The sequence below is a fragment of the Penaeus monodon genome, chromosome 14 (genome assembly GCF_015228065.2).
Source record: "Penaeus monodon isolate SGIC_2016 chromosome 14, NSTDA_Pmon_1, whole genome shotgun sequence".
NCBI lineage: Eukaryota > Metazoa > Arthropoda > Malacostraca > Decapoda > Penaeidae > Penaeus > Penaeus monodon.
This window is the reverse complement of record NC_051399.1, coordinates 15,132,599-15,146,682: the sequence shown is the minus strand read 5'-3', so window position 1 is coordinate 15,146,682 and position 14,084 is coordinate 15,132,599.

Sequence of the window (14,084 nt, the reverse complement as noted above, 5' to 3'; positions counted from 1 at the left end):
ACAGTCCCTTACATTTCACCATTGTTCTTGACCTATTATAAAGAATGTAACAAAACACCCCCAAACACACACAATAATATATTTTATATATGTATAAAATTAGGGTTATGGAAAAAAAAAACTAAACAATAAAAAAAGCTATTTTTTAGGGAAAGGGTGAGACTGCATTTTCGAAATCCCCCCGGATTCCATTTTTTCGGGTCGGGAAGGGGGAAAGGGAGCGGAGGGGGAAATAAAGGGGGAGAGAGAAGGGGAGGAAAACATAAACATCCCAAAAAACCGAACCACGAACAAAAAATCCGGGAACACCTACACGCGGGAAAAACAATTCCCCCACCCAAAACATAAATTGAAAAACAAAACAAAAAAAAACATTAAACACCTAAAAGAATGGCGGGTGAAAACACAAACAAGTAAAAAACAAAGGGCTGCAACAACACCCACTTTTACCCCCCACCCCCCCACAACATTCAACAAATTACACACAGGGAAATTTCAGACGAAGATAAAAAATCTGCAACCAGTACAGACAACCAGCCCCTTTATATCATATATAAATAAAAATCACTAAAAAAAAACACCCCACAAAAATTTAAAAAAAAAAAACAAAAAACACATCCCCCATCCAAAAAAACAAACAAAGGGAACCATGAGGCAAACCCATTCCCTTTCAAACAACACACAAACAAAAATACTTGATACTTTCACCCCGAATTTCCGGGGGCCATCGAAAAAGACCCCCCCTCAGGGGACCCATATCATCGCCCCCACAACTTTCCCCCCACGCCGCCCTTACATAAACCAACCTGCCCTCTTTTAAATCTTACGACACCAAAAACCAACTTTACATAATGGGGGGACTTCAACCCCACACCACGGGAATCTTCGGTTACACAGACGCAAATGCCGTCGGAAGGGGCCTGGGCCTAAACGATCTCCGACCCCGGGACTCACCCCCCTGGGCCCCCACAAAATACCACATAACCAAAACCCGATGTCACATCCGGGTGATACCCCCCCGTGATACACTCTCCCCCAAACCAATAATGTTACCTACCCCGCCCCAAGAGAACCTTAAAGGGAAAAAACGGGGAAGGGTTCCAACAAAAACTTAAAACCACCCCAAACCCCCCAGTTTCTGAAGGGCAACCCACGAAACCCCCATGGGACCACCACCTTAACCATTGGTACGCGGGACATACAGACTGCCCGAGGGGCCCAAACATTCCTAAAAAAAACATACAAAACACTTGACACTACAGAAAAAAACATCGTCAAAAAAAACACTAAAAATAAAAAATACAGACACCTTGGGGAAAACTTGCTAAAAACACGGGGATGGAACACAAAAAACTACGCACACGACACGAAAAATTCAATAAAAAACCACCAACGAAAAAAAAAACACATGAGCCCCAACAAGGGGAAAAACCCCCTCAAAAGAGAACTACCCAAAAACATAAAAGATCCTAAGGGTCTTGGAGGAAAACGCAGGGGGATCCTAGGATCAAAACAGACAGACGATCCCATACTATACAACACCAACAGAAAAAAAGATAGACACAGCAGGGGGGGAGGGAAAAGCTGTCCACGGGGAGTTCTGGCAAAGAATTTCCCAAAAATCTCCCCTGTGAAAAAAAACAACATTCGCCCAAAGACCCAGGGGCCCGGGGTTTAAAACACAATACTAAACCCGGAAAAAACCTGACCCCCCCATCACAAACAATACCCCTCACCACATTCACCCCAGAAAAACCCTTACCACACCCCATCACACCAAAAGGGAATAAAGATATGCACACACACGATCACAAAACACAAAAACCCGGAAACAGCAACATCAACCCAAAATTAAACATGCAACACCTTCCAACCCCTCAAAGCTTCCAGACTTCGCCAAAATTTTCAAACCCCTGCCCCCCCCAACAGGACATTCCCCACTCCATTTTAAAAAAACATCAATAAACCCATTCCCCCAAAACCAAAGGGAAAACCACCTACTGGGGGACCGCTTTCCCGGGCCCCTTTTTACTGCTGGAAGTTCCGGGGAAATTGCTTTAGAGGATTATCACACAAAGACTTAAAACACACCTTTAATACAAAAAACATACCCAACCTAGGCAACCGGCTTTCGCCCCACCCGAGGGACGGGAGCGCAATCACCCCGCTTACGAGGAGATTTGCCTCAGTTCGCCAAAAAAAGCACCAAAACCCAAAAATTTTACACGAGGGCGTCACCAAAGGGTTTTATAAGGTCTGGCATGGGGCGGTTTCAAATACAAAATAAAACACGCTACAAAAGCCTCCACCCCTTTACACGCCCCTTATGCAACTTCCCGGGGGCAAACAAACAGCCTTTCCCCCGCCTGGGTTCCAAAACCCAGGCCCCCCCCTTTAAACTCCAAGTGGAGTTCCCCAGGGAGCGTCCTTTTACCCCAAAAACTTTTTTATCCTTTTACACTGCCAACCCACCCCCCCCCCCCACCCCAAAAGCCCAAAATACATCGCATTTCGCAGGGGGACATTACACAAATCATAACCCCACCCTTTCCCAAATCCCAAAAAAACATGAAAGCCCGCCCCACAAAAAGCCATTTAAAAGATCCAAAAACACACGAAAAAAAAAATGGAAAAATACAACCAACACAAAAAAATTTTACAGTCATCCCGTGGCCAGACGCAAAACCCCCCCCCCCACAATAAAAAACACTGACATACCCTACGGGAACCACAGGAAAATGGGTAGGGGTTACATTTAGCAGAATCGGTTTCACATTTCAGCACAACACCCAATAAAAACCCAAACAAGCAAAAGCTCCAAGAAAAGCTTTTTATACGCCCAAAACCCACTAAACTCAAAAATTTCAAAAATACTGTAAGGAAACCCATACTGAATAAACACCCTTTCCCCGATTGCAATCTCAAAAACACCCAAAAACCAAGATGTTAACCCTACAGAACAAAAGGAAAAAAACGGGGTAAACAAAAACCCCCTATACAAGGGAAAAATACGATACGCATTTCCGCCAACCCCTACACCAAAAATTTCAACATAGAGCCCCTGAACATACGCATCAAAACACAAAGCAAAAGGACATGGGGGCCCCATACAAATATCGACAAACACAAACTTTCGGGCGGGCCAAACTACACAAACAAATCACAAATGGTGGCCCAGAACACTCCCCCTAGGGTTTAAAGGAGATCCCCCCGAAAAACCCCTCTACGCGAGTAATGCTCGGGGGGGGAAAGGCCTCCCATCTGCACGGGTAGTGCGGGGCGGATCGGAGGGGGGTTTCCCAAACCCCCGCAAAAACTAAAATTTTTTTTATATACGGAATATAATTTTAAAATTTTTTGTTTAAAAAACCAGCGCAAAAAGCCCCTTAGCAAAAAAAAAAGCCTTCGGAAACCCATCACAAACACGCACAAAATCTGTGTTTGTTTCTTGTTGTTTTGCGTTCATGTTTGTGTTTGTTTATTGATTTGGGGTTTGTGTTTGTATTTGGGCCGAAGGATGATTTTTCCCAAACAAAAAAAAATCACCCTAATGCCAACCCAATATCATCCAACCCCCCTTCCCCCGCTCACGCGAAGAAGGGAACTTAGCCCACACCCGCGAATCATCAAATCATCATTCTCATAAGAAATCTATGCGCTGGTCCCCTCACTCTTCACCCGTTTATTTATTTACGTTTAGTCTTTAAGTTTTTTTCCTTTTAAATCGCAAAAAAAAAACAAAAAAAGGGGACCCACTGAACCTCGCTCTCAGTCCTAGGAGTGGAAGGGGGGCAGGGGAGGGTCTCACCTGCAACAGGCTATCATAGAAGGTTCACACCCGCTATGATAATCCCTGGGGAGGCCCAAAAAAAAATGTTATTATGTTCTTTTCTTTTTGTTATTATTTTTTTGGTTTTTTCCCCCATCACTCTGTTATTTATTGCCGTTTTTTTATCGTTTTCGTTCAAATATTTTCCCTTCTCGTTTTCTCGTTTTTAATAAAAAAAGAGGGCCCAATGAACCTCGCTCTAAACTCCAGGGGCTTTTTTGGGAGGCCCGGCGAGGGTCTCACCGCAATAGGTATCATAATGGGTACACAAACCCATTATGACAATTTCCCTAGCGGGCGAAAAAAAAAAAAAAAAATAAACCCTTTCCCTTTTTTATTACGTTTGGTTTTTTTTATTTTGCTCTGTTTTTTCCCCTTTCACCAAAAAAAAAAGGGGTCTCCTGCATGTCCAAAACCCGGCTCCCCAAATTTGGGAAAAAAAGGGAAAAAATTCCAAAATTACCACACCGCAGATAAAAAAAAAAAACCAAAAAGGGGATTCCCCCCCCATTTACACTCTTCAAACCCCGTTTCAATTTCTAGGTAGCTAGCTACCCCTAGCTTTTCTTCCTCCCCCCAACTGAGGAATCCCTTTATCCCCCCCCTTTTGGTTAAACAGACAGCAAAAAACGGTAAAAACGGGGCAGGTGAGGACAACGAACGGGGGGGGAAACAAAAGGGGGGGTAAAATCAGGTCGGAGGTCGGGCGGATATGCGCCCGGTGGCCGGCATAGAAGAAGGCGGGGGATATTTGGGGGCAAGGAGGGGCTACCCGCAAAGGGGAAAAAAACCCCGTTCAAGTTGAAATTAAGCAAAGCTTTAGAGGGGGAAGGGTTCCACCAGTTCTGCGGGAAATGGACATCAGCGGAAGGAAAAACCCAATCCCGCTGTGACCGTCCATTTTAATGGCCAGGGTCCCACTGGTGGCAAAAAAAGGGCGTTTTTGTTTTGTCCCCTGGATATAGCGTAATTATGTTGAGACAGACGCTTTGGGAAGACTGGGGGCTGTTTTTGCCAAAAATACTGCTTATCACAGGAAGCATATAATATATATTTTTTTTCCGATTTTTCTCGTTTTTAAAAACAAAAGAGGGACCCCTGAACCTCGCTCTCAGCCCCTGGGAGCGGGTAGGGCAGGCGAGGTCTCTCCTGCAATGGCTATCAAAAGGGGTACAAAATCTTTTATGATAATCCTTAGGGGGCAAAAAAAAAATAAACTACCTTTTCCCTATTATTAGTTCTTTTTTATTATTTCTGTATTTCCCTTTCGCAAAAAAAGAGGGACCCACTGAATCCGCTCTCAGCTCCTGGGAGCTGGCAGGGGGGCGGGCGGGGTCTCACCCCAAATAGGCATCATAATGGGAAAAACCTTTTATGAAAATTTCCCTACGGGCAAAAAAGAAAAAGAAAAAGAAAAAAAAGGGGTTTTTTTCCCCCCTGCATGCCCAAAAGGGAAAAAGAAAAATTTCCCCAACATTCCAAAACTGAAAAAAGAAAAAAACACACAAGGCATGCCCCCCTACTTTTAACACTCCCCCATTTCTTTTCGGCAGTACCTGCCTCCCTCCCTGGGACCCTCCCCCTCCCCCCTTTTTTCATTGCAAATTTAGTTGTGTACTTTTGCCGGGTTTTAGGCCTCGTGTTCCCGGGTTTTTTCCTACCTCCTTTCTATTTTATTTTTTTTTTAAGTGACCCCGAATTTTAAATTTTAGTTTCGTTTTTTTTAGGGGTTTTATTTTAAAATTTTTTAAAATAAAAAATTATAATTTTTAAAAATATATATTATATATATATTTTATATATATATATATAATATTTTATATTTTATATATATATTATAAAATATATATTTAAAATTATATATATATATATTTTATATAATATATATTATATAATAATTTTATATAATATTTTATTATTTTAAAATATATTTTATATATATATAAAATTTTTTATATATTATATATATAATATATATATATATTTAATTATATATATATATATTATATATATTATATATATATAATGCATATATATATATATATATACATATAATTTTTTATATATATTTAATATATATATATATTATTTTATATTATGCATTATTATTATATATATATTATATATAAAATTATTATAATATTTATATATTTTTAAAAATTAATATTTTAAAATTAATCCCAAATTAAAATATTTCATTTTATATCTTATAATATATATTAATATATATATATATATATACACTTAAAATTTTTCTTTTTATAATTTTAATTGTCGGGTTCGCTTATAAAAAAGATTAAAATCAAGGGCCAAAGGTCAGGGAAAAACCCCCAGGAAACATACAAAAAGGTTTACTATTAACGCCTAAGATCACTAACATACCATACATACAAAATATGTACATCAGGAGCGTGGGGTGAGAGAGGATCCAGCGGAGCAGGCGAGGTCACATGGCGGAAGGGAGCACGCGAGTCAGAAGTCACGGGACAACTACTGAATTTGTCAGATGAACTAAAGGGGGGGGAGGAGGAGGAGTCCTCAGTTTGAGGAGGGGAAGAAAAGCTACGGGTAGCTAGCTACCTAGAAATTGAAATGAGGTGGAGTGTAAAGTAGGGGGGCGATGCCCCTTGTGTGTTTTTTTTCTTTATTTGCAGTGTGGTAATGTGGAACTTTTTCTTTTCCAGGTTGGACATGCAGGAGACACCTTTTTTTCTTCTTCTTCTTCTTTTTTCGCCCGCTAGGGATTATCATAATAGGTTTTTACCCATTATGATAGCCTATTGCGGGTGAGACCCTCGCCTGCCTCCCTGCCAGCTCCTAGGAGCTGAGAGCGAGATTCAGTGGGTCCCTCTTTTTTTTTTGCGAAATGGGAAATTCACAGCATAATAATAAAAACAGAACATAATAATAAGGGAACGGTAGTTGATTTCTTTTTTCGCCCGCTAAGGATTATCATAATAGATGTGTACCCATTATGATAGCCTATTGCAGGAGAGACCCTCGCCTGCCTCCCTACCAGCTCCTAGGAGCTGAGAGCGAGGTTCAGTGGGTCCCTCTTTTGTTTGTTAAAAACGAGAAAAATCGAGAACAGAAATATGTGAACAGAGAACAATGAAAACGGAAATAAATACACAAGTGAGGATGAGTGGGAGTAAGAGGTGAGTGAGGGAGGATGATGGTAAGAACAGCATATATACAACGAGGAAGGATGATGGTAAACAAGAACATGATGGTAAGTAGAACAAGGGAAAAATGAACATGGAGATAAAGATAAACCGAGAAGATGATGGCGTAACGGAAGCAGAGGAGTATGAAATTAAGAGGAAGTGATGGTGAAAAGAACAGAACATGATAACATAAAAGAACAAGAACATTATAACATTTTTTTTTCGCCCGCTAGGGATTATCATAATAGGTGTGTACCCATTATGATAGCCTATTGCAGGTGAGACCCTCGCCTGCCTCTCTGCTAGCTCCTAGGAGCTGAGAGCGAGGTTCAGTGGGTCCCTCTTTTGTTTATTAAAAACGAGAAAAATCGAGAACGGAAATATGTGAACAGAGAACGATATAAAAACGGCAATAAATACACAGAGTGATGGTGAAAAGAACAAGAACATAATAACATAAAAGAACAAGAACATAATAACATTTTTTTTTCGCCTGCCAGGGATAGCAGGTGTGAACCTTCTATGATAGCCTGTTGCAGGTGAGACCCTCGCCTGCCTCCCTTCCAGCTCTTAGGAGCGGAGAGCGAGGTTCAGTGGGTCACTCTTTTGTTTATTTTGCGAGTATAAGGAAAAAACATTAAGAGACATAAACGTAAATAAATAACACGGGTGAAGAGTGAGTGACCAGCGCATAGACTCGTATGAGGAATGATGACATGATGTGATATGATGTAATGATATCGCGGGTGTGTGGCATGAAGTTACCTTCTTCGCGTGAGCGGTGGAAGGTGGTTGGAGTGATATGTGGATTGGCATTATGGTGATTTTTTTAGCTTGGAAATCATCCTTCGGACCGATCACAAACACAAACACAAATCAATCACAAACACAAACATGAACGCAAAACAAACAAGAATACAAACACAGAGGTTGTGCGTGAATGTGATCGGTCCGAAGGCTTTTTCTTTGCTAGATGGTCTTATGCGCTGGTTGTTGAACAGAAAAAAGTGTTATAAAAATATGAAAAATATATTACACGTATATACAAAAATGTGAGCTTCTTGCAGGGGTGGGAAACATCCTCCGATCCGCACGCACGTATGCGTGCAGATCGGAGGCCTTTCCCACCCCCTGAGCATTAGCTCGCGTAGAGAGGTTCTGGGGGATCTCCGTTAACTAGCGGGAGTGTTCTGGGCCACCATTTGTGATTTGTTTGTGTATGATGTCGTCGTAGTTTGTGTTGTCGATGTGTTGTATGCGGTCCCATGTTCGTTTGCTTTGTGTGTGTATGCGTATGTTCAGTGGCTCTATGTTGTATGTTTGGTGTAGTGATTGTGCGGTAATTCTGTATCGTATTCTGTCTTGTATAGTGGTGTTGTTTATCCAGTATAGTGCTTTGTTCTGTATGGATTGCATCTTGAGTTTTTGTGTTTTTGAGATTGCAATCAGTGGAATGGGTGTGTATTCGAGTATAGGTCTTACAGTAGTTTTGTAGAGTTTGAGTTTAGTGGGTGTTGTGCAGTATAAAAAGCGTCTGAGTTTCTTGAGAGCTGTGCTTGTTTGGGTTTTATTCGGTGTTGTGCGTGTGTGTGAATACCGTTTCTGCTGAAGTGTAAGCCTAGCATGTTTCCTGTGGTTGCGTATGGTATGTCAGTGTTGTTTATTGAGAGTGAGGGGGGGGGGGGTTGCGTCTGGCCACTGGTATGACTGTGAATTTGTTTGTGTTGGTCTGTATCTTCCATTTGTTTTCGTGTGTGTTGATCGTGTTTATGGCTGTTTGTGTGGCTGCTTTCATGATGTTTTTGGACTTGGAATGGTGTGATATGATTTGTGTAATGTCGTCTGCATATGCGATGTAGTTGCTGTAGGGTGCTGGGGGTGGTAGGTTGGCAGTGTAGAGGATGAAAAGTGTTGGTGAAAGGACGCTGCCCTGTGGAACTCCACTTGTGAGATGAATGGGGGGGCCTAGGTGTGAACCCAGGCGGATGGAGGCTGTTCTGTTGTCCAGGAAGTTGCATAAGAGGCGTGTGAAGTGTGGAGGCAGTTTGTAGCTGTGTTATTTTGTATTTGAGACCGTCATGCCAGACCTTATCAAAGGCCTTGGTGACGTCTCGTAGTATAATGTTGGTTTGGTGCTTGTTTGCGAGACTGAGAGCGGTCTCCTCGGAAGCGAGGGCGATTGCGCTCCCAGTCCCTCTGTGAGGGCGAAAGCCGTGTTGGCTAGGGTTGTGTATGTTGTTGTATTCAAGGTGTGTTTTAAGTCTGTGTTTGATAATCCTCTCAAGCAACTTCCCGGGAACTTCCAGCAGTGAAATGGGCCGGAAGCTGGTCACCTCGTGAGGTGGCTTTCCTGGTTTGGGGATGAGGATGATTGATGCATGTTTGAATGGAGTGGGGAAGTGTCCTGTTGCCAGGGCAGCGTTGAAAATGTGGCGAAGTCTGGAGAGCATGATGGATGGAAGGTGTTGCATGATAAGTTTGTTGATGTTGCTGTTTCCTGGTGTTGTGTTTTGTGATCGTGTGTGTGCATATCTCATGTCTTCTGGTGTGATGGGGTGTGATAGAGGGTTGTCTGGTGTGAGTGTGGCGAGTCATATTGTTTGTGATGGGAGAATCAGGTGTTGCAGGTGTTGTAGTGATTGTGTTACCTTGGCTTCTGTGTCTGGGTCGAATGTTGTGTTTTCAGCAGGGGAGATTTGGAAGTTCTGTTGCCAGAACTCCCTGTGGACAGCTTCCATCCCCTCTGCTGTGTCTATCTTTTGTCTGTTGGTGTTGTATATGTATGTGATTGTCTGTCTGTTCGATCCTATGAGTCTCCTGTGTTTCCTCCAGAAGACCTTAGGATCTTTTATGTTGTTGCATTTTCTCTTGTGAGTGTTTCCCATTTTTGGGTTTTGCTCATGTGTTTTGTTTCGTTGGTGAGTTGTATTTGAATTTCTCTGTGTCGTGTGCGTAGTTCTGTGTTCCATCCCTGTGTTTCAGCAAGTTCCCAAAGGTGTCTGTATTGTATTTTTAGTGTTTTTAGACGATGTGTTTCTCTGTAGTGTACAAGTGTTTTGTATGTTGTTTTAGGAATGTTTGCCTCTCGGGCAGTCTGTATGTCTGCGTACCACTGGTTAAGGTGGTGGTCTATGGTGTGCGTGGGTTGCCCTTCGAGATCTGGGGTGTGTGTGTGTTCAAGTGCTTGTTTGAACCCTTCCCAGTTTGCATGATTAAGGGTTCTCTCGGGGTGGTGTAGGTAACATGATTGGGTTGGTGGAGAGTGTATCACGGGGAGGTGATCACTGGATGTGACATCGTCTGTGGTTATGTGGTAGTTTAAGTTTGCTTGTGTGTTAGCGAGAACTATGTCTGGTGTGGTGGAGCTGTTGGCACGTATCAATGTTGGTAAGTCTGGGCCGAGGTGGGTGAGTCTGCCGTCGGAGATGAGTGAGGCGAGGCCTCTTCCGACGGCATTTGTGTCTGTGTAACCGAAGAGTCTGTGGTGTGCGTTGAAGTCTCCCATTATGTATGTTGGTTTTTGGTGTCGTAAGAGTGAAAAGAGGTCAGGTTGGTTTATGTAAGGTCGACGTGGGTGAATGTATGTGGTGGCGATGATGATGGGTCCATGAGGGGTGTCTATTTCGATGGCCATGAGTTCTGAGGTGAAAGTATCAAGTATTTTATGTTTGATGTGTTGTTTGACGGCAATGGCTATGCCGTCATGGTCTTCGTTTGTTTTGTTGGATGTGTATGTGTTGTAGTTGAATATTTTTACTGTTTGTGGGTGTTTGAGTGAGTGTGAGTTTATGAGTATGATATCAGGGTCGTGTTGTCTGTACTGGTTGCAGAGTTCTTGTCTTCGTCTGTATATCCATGTGTGTACATTATGTTGAATGATTGTGAGGCGTGAGTGTAATGTGGTGTGTGTTGCAGACCATAGTGTTATTTGTTTGTGTTATACCAGCCATTCTGTAGGTGTTCAATGTTTTGTTGTTTCAGTTTTTCAATCATGTCTGGCTGGATGAATATGTTTCCTGCGTGTAGGTGTTCTGTGATTTTTATTGTACCGCGTGTTATTTCGTGTGCCAGTTGTAGTCTGTTGAGGTGTTTGTAGCGTGAGGGCTCCGCAGCGAAGAGGCGGATGCCATATGATTTTGGGTTGAGGTCGTAACCGTCCCTGTGGCGAAGGGACTGACCATCGACCTCTGAGTCTGTAAGGTCGTCTGTGTGTTTGCGGTGTATATGTGTTGTTTTGGGTTTCACTGATTGTGTTCGTTGTGGTTTTGGATGTTGTGGCGACTGTTTGGGTGTGTGTGGTCGTGTAGGTGATTGTGTAGGTGTGGGAATTGGTGTTGGTGTTGGTGTTGGTGTTAGTTTTCTTTGTGGTGCAGTGAAGATTTCGGTCGCTGACTCGTCCTGTGGGTCGAGATCCGGTTGTGGGTGGCGTGGTGAGACTGTGGTCTGTGTGAGTATAGTTTCTGTTGTGGTGTTTACTGTGTTAGGTGGGAGAACTTTGAAGATCCCCCAGGAATCCCCGTCCCCAAGGTCGAGGTCTGGCAATTTGTTTTTCTGAAGGACTTTTTTGACATGGTGTCTATAACCCAGTCCTGGCTCCATGATGTTTTGGAGGTGGGCGTGTATTAGGGCAGTCATGATGCCTACGGAAAGGTCATCAGGTAGTTGCAGGATTATTTGTGGTTCTTTTTTTTCTTTTTCTTCTTTAATTTCTTTGATTAGTGGTTTAAGCCAAGCATTTTGGGTGGCGGCTATTGTTTGTTTGGCCGTTTGCTCGGCTACTTTTTTATTGGTATATCTTTTTTTTCTTCTTCTTTTTTTGCTTTCTCCTCTCTCGTCTGTTTCATGGCCTCCTTTCTGATGGGGCACGAGTTGGCCATTGTTCGGTGTCCTTCACTGCAGTTGAGACATTTTTTTGTCTGAGACTTACAGTCTCTGAAGTTGTGGGTGTTGGACCCACATTCTGAGCATAATTTGAGCTTTTTCTCTTTATCTGGGCAATTATTTTTATAGTGTCCATAGCGGTAGCAATGAATACATTGCACAATGGTGGTGAACCTTTCTGGCTCGATTTGTCTGGGGCTTATGTAGATATTGAAGAGGTATAGGCCCTTTTCCTGAATTTTGGCAGCAGTCTGGTGGTCTGTAAATTGAAACTTTATGAGGTATCGGTTTTTCATGATATAAATGTTGCCGATTTGTGTTTTTGGCTGGTGCTCCTTTTATTTGACCCGACGATGTTTACGACGACATCCTCGTCCCCCTACACGGGGAGACGGTCAATCACGGATGACCTGGGCCCACCCACTTTGACTGAGTATACATCGCGAAAGGTCCAGTGTATGTTCGGGAAGAGATCTCATGCGGTGAGGCGACGGAAGAAAGAACAGGATCAGCAGCTGAAGAAGAAGGACCTCTCCTCTCCTCTCCTCCCCTCTCTCCCTGCGGTGAATCGGTCCTTAATTGGGCGATTCAGAGAGAAGGGAGGATCGGTTCCGGCAAGGGTGGCGGACGGGGCGCAGCGGGTGGAGCCGAGCAACGCCAAGAGAGTCACCATGATCCCTCGATCGTGTGGCTTTTGCATGGGCATATTAAAGAGATGCACCGCGCCCGGTCCCATGCAATCTCGGCCTCGGCTCTTCCGCGTTACCGGACGGTGATGCGCCCCCCATTGTTTGATGCCACGATGCTATGTGCTTGCATGTAGCTTCGTGCCCTCCTAGCCTACTCTTTCCTATACGAATTTTCGGCATTAGGATAACTCTGTGCACACCTTCTGGTGAACTGGACCCCATCTTCGGGCGCGTGCTCGGACGTGGGCAGACCTTTACCTCCCGCAGGGAGGGTGTGTCTGGGGGGCCTTAGAAGGCCTGCCTTACGGTGTGCATAGAGTTGCCATTCTTTTGCTAGGGACTGGTCTGGCAGACCATCTGATGACTGCCACTCTTTTTCTTTCGAATAGGGCGATAGGCAGGTAGAGCCCCTTGTCAGGCCTTCAGCCAGGTTCTGTCTAATAGCAGCTGCTAGACAGAACATTAAGTTCCCGTCCTGTGATAGGAAGTACCTGGATAAAAGTTAGTCCTTCTCCCTCACTGTGATGAAATAGTCTGTGGTTGGCTATTTCAGAGGGATGAAGGGAACTTACTGGGAAAAGGTACAGGTCCCCTCTACTCTCACTGAGGTGAAACTTTTGGGGGTTTCAGAGAGAAGAGGATTCACGTTAAACCCACTCTGCAAAAGAACTGCCTGGAAAAAAGTCAGCTCCTCTCCTCACTGTGATGAAAAACAGTCTGTGGTTGGCTGTTTTCAGGGACGAAGGAGCTTACTGGAACAGGTACAGGACCCCTTCTCTCACTGAGGTGAAACATCCTTTTTGGGTGTTTCAGAGAAGAGGGATTGACTTCAAAAACCCGTCCTGCCATAGGAACCTCCTGGAAAAATGTTAATTTCTCTCCTCACTGTGGTGAAACAGTCTGTGGCCGGCTGTTTTCAGAGGGATGAAGGAACTGACAGGAACAGGTGCAGGACCCCCCTCTTTTCTCAATAAGGTGGAACAACCTTTGGGCGTTTCAGAGAAAAGAGGGACTCACTTTTAAAAAGGGTACAGGTCCTCTCAGAGGAGTGGAGAGGAACTGCCTGGAAAAAGTGAAAGAGCTCCCTTCCTCACTGAGGGAGGAGCAGAAGTGTTCCCATCAATGATGTCCTGTAGGTGGAAGGACATCCCCTCTGGGATATTCCCAGAGGTTGTCACCTACCCACGTGTTTGCCGTGCGTGGCATCCTTGTGAGCTGGGAGACGGGAGTCCTGTAGGTTGAGCAATGCCGTGCACGAGTACGCCCTGCGGCTAGCGTGTTGCCTCTTTGGTCCTCTATTCTGGCAAGACAGGCGGCCTGATCCAGGCCGGTCAGGTCAATCGGCTGGTCTCCTCGGGAGGCTAGGGTCAAGCAGTCATGCTGCCGTAGGTACTCACACCGTCCGTGCATACCAGTGCAAACGGCTAATTGGCTGCGTATATCCATTATCACCCTGTTGCGTTAGAATTGGTTCTAGCATCAGCACTCCCCTCCCGTGGTGGGGCGTGGGAGGTGGAG